This window comes from Pollicipes pollicipes, unplaced genomic scaffold (assembly GCF_011947565.3).
Source record: "Pollicipes pollicipes isolate AB1234 unplaced genomic scaffold, Ppol_2.1 Scaffold_3447;HRSCAF=4054_pilon_pilon_pilon, whole genome shotgun sequence".
Taxonomy (NCBI): Eukaryota; Metazoa; Arthropoda; class Thecostraca; order Pollicipedomorpha; family Pollicipedidae; genus Pollicipes; species Pollicipes pollicipes.
The window spans coordinates 509390-516586 of NW_023596297.1; the positions used below are offsets into that span (position 1 = coordinate 509390).

At 55.8% G+C, this 7197-nt stretch overlaps 1 non-coding gene across 1 annotated transcript; it reads left to right on the forward strand.

Moving 5' to 3' along the window:
- Positions 1 to 1140: 1140 nt before the first annotated feature.
- On the forward strand, positions 1141 to 1213 carry TRNAK-UUU (transfer RNA lysine (anticodon UUU)). The gene has a single exon. It is a non-coding gene; the product is annotated as a tRNA-Lys (tRNA).
- The last annotated feature ends 5984 nt before the right edge of the window (positions 1214 to 7197 follow it).

Here is a 7197-nt window from a genome sequence, read left to right on the forward strand (position 1 = left end):
CATCGCCTGCCAGTGGCGAGTCAACACTGCTGGGCGGCGGCTGGAGGCGGCTCACCGCGCGACAACGGGTATCGGTCCGTGTAGGGTACAGTGGTGATGGTAGATGAGTTGTAGGTTTGCCCTTTTCGGCAGCATTCTTGGATATGTCCGGGCTTTTCTCGCGCCCAAGTGAAAAAAGCGTGAAAGACTATGATCGGGGGGAGAAAAGATAACCACACAAAACCGCTCAAGGTCACACTGTCGGCATGCCTTAGAGCGTCCATGTGTGTGTGTATGGGCGCAGGGGCGTTCTGGACGACTGAAGTGGGACATCCACCTGACACCGGGTGTCAGCCAGTCTGGGTCCGCGGGGTGACCTTAGGTCGCCCGCTGGTCCGGCAGGCAAACAGCCCGATGGGTGACGTACACACAGCCGTCGAGAGGTCATCACCGGGTCCAGGTTGACGTGGCTCGTCCCAGTTTTTCCGTTCCCGAGTGACGGCTGTGTGGAGGGACTGCCGGCTGGTATCCGACTAGTTCCAACTCCAACGCAGCCATGTGTGGTATTCAAATTGTCTCTGGAGCTGGATCTCGGAATTAATATTTAGCTCACGAACATGAACGAGGTCGCAACCAGTGCACCATCCTCCCGGCGCCCATGACATATTGCTTGTTGTCATTGTTTCATATCTCATTTCAATTCGTCTTCGAATTGCTTACTTTGGCTTCAGCAGTGGGCAACTAGTTGTTAAATCGTCCGTTGTGGGCGATTGTAGTGAGGAATGAGGTGTCACTGCGGGAAAATCGGGTTAGTGAGTTCGCCACGGTGTTCTGAACTTCACTTCCCGTTGAAGCCAACATTTTTGGACGATGCATGTGAACTAAGGAGGCTGCTGACGGGAATGGGGATGCCGAGGCTGTAACGATCATAGAACCAGAGGTTTTCTACGTGCGTGATTGGCATGACAAAGCATTTAGTATTCCTTCCATTATTACCAGACGTCATTGTGTAGGGGATTGCCACGAAGGTTTAACGCGTAGTAAATGTAAATAAACCAGTGCGTGTAACCGTGTGTGTTGTGAACATGACTCGAGGTGCAGCGGCTTGAGCTAGTAAGGCATCCCTGGTCTATTGGCCTTTTAGCACCCACGGCGTCAGTGGCCCGGATAGCTCAGTTGGTAGAGCGTTAGGCTTTTAACCTAACGGTCCAGGGTTCGAGTCCCTGTTCGGGCGACACTTTTCGCTTTTTGTCTTTCGTGCTGTGTTGTGCCAATGAAATGGAACATTTACTAGCGCTGGTGGTCGGTCCAATAATCACTTGTACCTGAAAAATCCCTGAACTTTTCCACGCTATTGGCTGACAACCAAAAGTTGCAATAGTGTTGAGATGTCGGTAAATCCTAGTGCTTTTTGATCTAACTCGAGGATGCGGACATCACGTCCCTGTTCCGCAATGCTCCGCATTTTGTCAAGCATATCTCATGTAATTGTAAAACTTGTTTATTTCAGATATGAATTCGCGGTTGTGGGCTATTTACCCCATTGTCAGCACTCCGAGGCCTTCTTTGAACAGTGCTGAATTCCGTCATGGCGTGAGATCTCGTCCCCCGTCACCCGTCCACCGCACGGCCCGAGCTCACAGCGCCCGACCTGCCGGCAGCGTGGCGGCGGCGCTGGAGCTGCTCAATGTCTGGGGCGGCGAGCTGGAGCTGGGCCGGGCGCTAGCGGCGCTGCCTGACGCCTGGTCGGCGGCCGTGGTGGGGCCGTTCCTGCTGGCGGCGGCGCGCCGACACCTGCACCGGCGGCACACGGCGGCGGCGGCGCGCGGCCTGGCGCGGGCCGAGGACGGCCACTGGCAGCGCCAGCTGGCCAAGCACCGCAGCCGCCGCCTCCACCTGCCGGCCAACACGTCAGTGGACCGGCTGGCGGCCGGGACGCGGGCCTGGGAGCGGCGGCGTGCGTGAGGGAGGGGGGGGGGGGGGGGGGGGTGAGGAGAGGAATGGGTGGGCCTGACGGCCGGAGCACGGAGTCTCTCAGTGGACTGGCCGCTGGGTTTCAGCGGTTTGCTGTCCCTGGATTGCACTGGTTAGTTTCGTTGTGACATGTGTGGGACAACTGTGCACCAGTGGTGGTTTGTGGGAGGTCGAGTGAACGCTCATGTTATGATTGTTGTGTGTTGAACTGCATTTTCATCAACCTGCTCCATTTACGTTAAAATTGGCTTTAACTCGTGCACACCAGCATGAAATGCATCACTGAACTGCGATCACGCGTTCAAAGTTAAGTGATAGACTCTTTCTGTGATCTTTTCCTTTTTAGACTTTGAGATCCTCGGGAATACTCTAGGAGTTCGGGGTCATCACCTGCCACATGACGGCTCACACATTCTGACTGCATGGTTCCCCGTCGGCCACTGCCCCTGTCGGTGACCTGAATTGACCTCTCGCTCTGTCCGCAGCTACTGCCCTGTGTGTCACCGAGCAGTGAGCGCCACCGCCATGGCCGTGTACCCCAACGGCGTCACCGTGCACCCGGACTGCGTCACCGACCCCCGCCGCTGCCCCGTCACTGGACAACTCTTCACCGTGTAGGGACACTGTGTACTGGCCGGGGCCGACGCTGTCCGGACAAGAGGGTCAGGGCTGGTGTGGTGGACGCGGCTCCGACCTCTGGCTTCGGCGCCATTGTTACGTCGAGCCGGCCGCAGTGCGGCTCTGTGGTGTTTATAGGTGGTGCGAGTGGTGCAAACGATAAAGGTGGCGCTGTTACCTTCAGAATCCTGTTTTGGCACCTGCTCCGGTCAGGGAGGCGCGCATGCTTACTTCGTGATATGATTTGAACAGTCGGCATGCGCTGAACCGAGCTCGATATATGTGATCTAGAGTCGGTATTAGCGTGTTTTATTTAAACCTGTACTGTCAAGTAATGAACCGCCTAAGTGAGCACGTGTTGAGGCTCGTCATTGTGATTCATACAATGCTTTATGGTTACCCTTATTGAGCCCAGTCCTGTTGAAGCGTGTCCCAAAGCGGGAGGCACAGCAAGCGTTCTAGATGGTAGCTTGAATGTGTTGCCCTCAGTGCGAAGTGCAGTCCGATCTCATTTACTCAGTAAGATCCGGAGCAGGAAATGTCTACAACTGCAACAGTTTGTACTCCCTGCACCAGTGAATACCGCATCGGTGGCTCACCTTTGCCAGCTCCACGGGTTATCGGGAAGCTTATCTGTGTCATTCGATGCGCGCATTGGGTGCTGAATGCATCGAATACAGACCAATGAACCACGGGACTTCATGCGACCGACGAATGCCTTGAACCGGGACGTTGGACTGATAGAACGGACAACGCTCCAATGTACGGCCGTGACTCGCCGGTCTGGTCACGGCCGGTGTAACGAACCCCGGACGGGACGGCTCGCCTGGGGCTGAGTGACGCGTGACGTTGGCAGTCGCGGAGGGGGAGGGAGTGGTCGGACGTGGTCCAAGACAACGGCGTAATGAGCGCTGCAGGCCGCGGGTTAGGCCACAGCGAAGACGTGTCGGCCTTTGAGGATGGTTCTCCGGTTTTCGGTGGCGTAGGAATCGGGGTGGATTCGGTGCAAACTGTGAGAAGTGTAGCGACAACGAGATGCTAGCTAAGGAAGGTCTTATGCGAGCTGTTCCAGTTCTATACGTCTTGTTTTCGAGTACTACTCAAGTAAGAAATTACTGCAGCGGAGGTGGCCACGGCACTGCCGTGGCATTTGTGGTCAACATATAAAAATAACTGCAGGGGGGGGGGGGGGGTGGTTACGGCACTGCCGTGGCATTTGTGGTCAATATATAATAATAACTGCAGCGGAGGTGGTCACGGCACTGCCGTGGCATTTGTGGTCAACATATAATAACTGCAGGGGGGGGGGGGGGGGGGGTGGTCACGGCACTGCCGTGGCATTTGTGGTAAATATATAATAATAACTGCAGCGGAGGTGGTCACGGCACTGCCGTGGCACACTAAATGTTACTTAACTACAAGGAAACAAAAATAACCGAGTGACCGAACGCTCGCGGCCATACGACAGCACACTGCAGCGCCCACACCTTCGCTGGACGACCGCACGAGAGGTGACTGTCTCACCGGAGACGCAACCCTCTGGGGCCGTCCCACAGGACCGTTCCTCGCCCTGCCGTCAGCACTCGCTGGTGCGCCCCCGCTCGTTCCGGCAAAGCTGGGTGGTGCGTCGCCGCTAGCCTGTGCTCCCAGGCCTGGTTTTGGGATGCTGGCTTGATGTGCCACCGCTGATGCATCCAACTGCCTTGAAAACGTCCTGCGTTCTGAATTTTGTCATGATATGTTTCATCATCCACAAAAACGAATGCATTACGAGAAATTATCGGCGCAAAAAAGGTCTCACATGCTATTCTGAGCACCATTTCTAGTAACATAGACTCACCAATTGGAGGGGTCTCTCACGGTGTCGCCGGGAGGTGTACCCCCTTCCATCCCTTATAATCCTGTGGCAGCATGCGCTGTTAATTTCGAGGATCACGCCACTAAAACGGCGTCTGTATTCACATGCGCACTATGACCAGCGTTTCCCGCCCCTCCCCCGTCCACACGACATTACTGACTGCCAGCCGGGCGGGAGCGGCCACCTGGCCGTTGTGCGTTTCGGGTCGCAAGACATAGGCGGGCTCTTCGGTACCCGCCTCTTGTTAACTAGGCCTCGTGTTACCGCGGCGGCGCACAAGCTTCGGTTTTCGCCAGAGGTCCGCCAGAGTTTCTGACTGTCACCAGAGCGGTGCCTTTCCTGTGTTCGTCTTCCGCTTCACACCCGCTCAGCACGTGACCAGACGAGCGCTTGAGCTCCAGGGGAATCCCGATGGAACCGGTCGCACGGTGTGCGCCGAAGAACGCCGCGCACTCGCCACGAGAGACGGCCTGGTGATCATCCGGAGCCTCGAGGGGAGGGCCGGGGGACGGCGAACATTCGAGCTCGTGGTTACAGCCAAGGTACGCGTAATGCCTGCCGTTCGGTCCGTGGCTGGGTGGGGACAGAGCATTATCGGGACCCGATCCAACCTCGTATCAGCCAAATTTGGTCTCCGCTTACCTGCCGTACTATGCCGAAGAATGGAATGTAAATCTGCATGATGAACGGATGGGACAAATCCGCGATGTTGCGAATCTGCATGTGTATGAGGCAGCAGAGGACCAGCGCGCGTCCTAGTGATGACTTATTGGAGCAATGTGTCGCGTGTTTCTTTTTTACAGAAACGGAAGGCTGGCCGCAATTGATAAGGGGTAATCCCGCACGCTTTCAGCGCAGGAGTCAACAACCACAAAATTTGTCATGGATACCCAACCACTGCTCGGAAAAGAATATCCCAGAGGCTCGAAAGAAGCCACGAACACAGGCTGCCACGGACGGAGCCGTGACCCTGTCCCCTCCCTCGGCAGAACCGGACCGCCTCCGTGTTCAGTCTATGAGCAGCAATCATCAACGGAAGCCGGGCCTGGGCCGTGCGCCGGTCGTCCCTGGCGGCGCGCCGCCGGCTCCTGCTCGGCAATAACAGACAATCGCGTTAGCAGGCTTGCGCCGCCCGATTGATTGTCGGACTTCTGTCTGTCCGGGGGCAGGGGAGGAGGGGGGGGGGGGGGGGATGACTGGCAGCCGGACCGGCTGGAGGCTGGGGAGCGGTCCGCTGGGTCCGGCCATCCCCCGGACCGCAGGGCTCCGTGGGAGGAGCGAACTGCAGCTCTAATGGCCGTTAATAGTCGTTAAACTAATATTTTTGTTTCATATATTATTTGTCGAAGACATTAGGCTACTTTGGAGACGATTCACGCCGGGTGTTATAAAAGAGATGGGAAATTCTTCAGAATTTAAGCAATATACTGAATTCAATCTGCATTTGTTCTGAACCGGAGGCACTTGCGCAAGCTGCTACAATCTTTCAGACATGCATTGGCAGCGCGTCAGGATAATAATTTGGTCAAAAATAATCATCCAAGTATGTTTATTTGGCACTTCAGAGCTGTAACAATGACCCGCGTCCGGTCAATGCGGACGAATATGACGGCAACTGGTCATTGGACAGGATGTATTAAGAAAAGCCCTTCATATCATATGTTCGGACTTATCCTCACATTTTCAGGAAAAGGCGTACTCTTAAGCGCCGGGCTTATTTCCACCGCCGCTCTGGTGATGCTGCCAAAATAACTTTTTGTCCATTTTTTTAATGGAGTGTGGACATAGCAGTAAATCTGGTTGCTTTTCTGGAACGAAAAGTCAGGTAAAAGTTCTCGCCAATGCTCCAACCAGCCCTGCAGCCATGCGCATTACGAACCCAAAAACGCATTCCACGCGGCTCCGTGATTCCACGGACGAGACGAGACTTTCGGTGCCTTACGCTTTCTAGTGGTGTCTTGTGCTGTAGCAGTTGCATCCAGCCTACCTCGGCAGCCCGCTCCATCACGTTCAGATTACAGACACCCCGCAATAACGTAACATACGTCAAGCTCCGTGCTGCCTGACGTGAGCACCCAGTGCTGCCAGCGGCCGCTTTTAATAACGGTGGTGTCACGGCGTGGCAGACTGCACCGGCCACGCCTCTACAACACCACCGAGCCAGCCGGGGTACTAAAGCACTGTACAGCAAGCGGAGCTGCTCTGATGTCACTGAGCTAGCGGAGCTGCTCTGGTGTCACTGATTCAACGGAGCTGCTCTGGTGCCACTGACCTGGAGGGGCTGCTCAGACGTCGTAGGCAGCATGCATAGGAACCGTCTAACTGGGATGCGGCGACAAGAAGATGTATTAACCCTGATATTTCCTTGCATCAGGTCTATCAGGGCTGATGTCAGATCTGTCAGGTCTGATGTCAGGATGTCAGGTCTGATGTCAGGATGTCAGGTCTGACGCTCACTTTATGGAAAATGGGCGAACGTCCCTGCCTGCTGACCAGCCTGCACTTCCCCAGCCAACATATGTGCAGGAGTGGTCGCCCGAACTCCGCGGAGTTATCAACTCACTCTGACCATGTTGACCTCACGCGACTAGGACGGCACATTCCCAGGCTAATGCATCTTCCGGGCGAGTGATGAGGATGCAGAGCGGGTAGAGCTGCTCGAGCCCGGCCGAGTCGGTGGAGCCACTCCGACACTGAGCTGCCGAGGAGCCGGTGCAGGCCCACCACCCCAGCGCCGTTCCTAATGTGTTCACGGCTGTTGGCGAAGC